Raw genomic sequence first — 450 nt, 5'->3', positions numbered from 1 at the left:
CAGAACGCTGCCGCGCAGAACGCCGCCGCCCAGAATGCCGCCGCCCAGAACGCCGCCGCGCTGAACGCCGCCGCCCAGAATGCCGCCCAGAGAGACCTAAGACCCAGACCCCGTCGCCGTCCACAAAGATTTGGTAAGTTCCTGATTTGCAGATGTGCACTTTTTATCACACCTCACACTGATTATGATGGCTTAAATATGGCTGAGCTGCACAACAATAGACCGTTCCAGATCGAACGCATCGAATCCCCTATTCAATTCCGAACACCTCCGTCAAACTCAGCACTGAAAATCTAAAAGCAGGAAACTGAGTTGATGTCTGCTTGATCCATGTGAAACTGATCCATGTGAAACTGAAATTGTGACATTGCATGCACTTTCAACTTGAAGTTGATTAAAGAGTAAAGACGTTCTATTACTCTTCCAGTTGTTCATAAGCTATCATTATTG

Source organism: Branchiostoma belcheri, unplaced genomic scaffold (assembly GCF_001625305.1).
Source record: "Branchiostoma belcheri isolate BF01 breed outbred unplaced genomic scaffold, Haploidv18h27 scaffold23, whole genome shotgun sequence".
Lineage (NCBI taxonomy): Eukaryota > Metazoa > Chordata > Leptocardii > Amphioxiformes > Branchiostomatidae > Branchiostoma > Branchiostoma belcheri.
Note: the sequence above shows the minus strand (reverse complement) of the source record.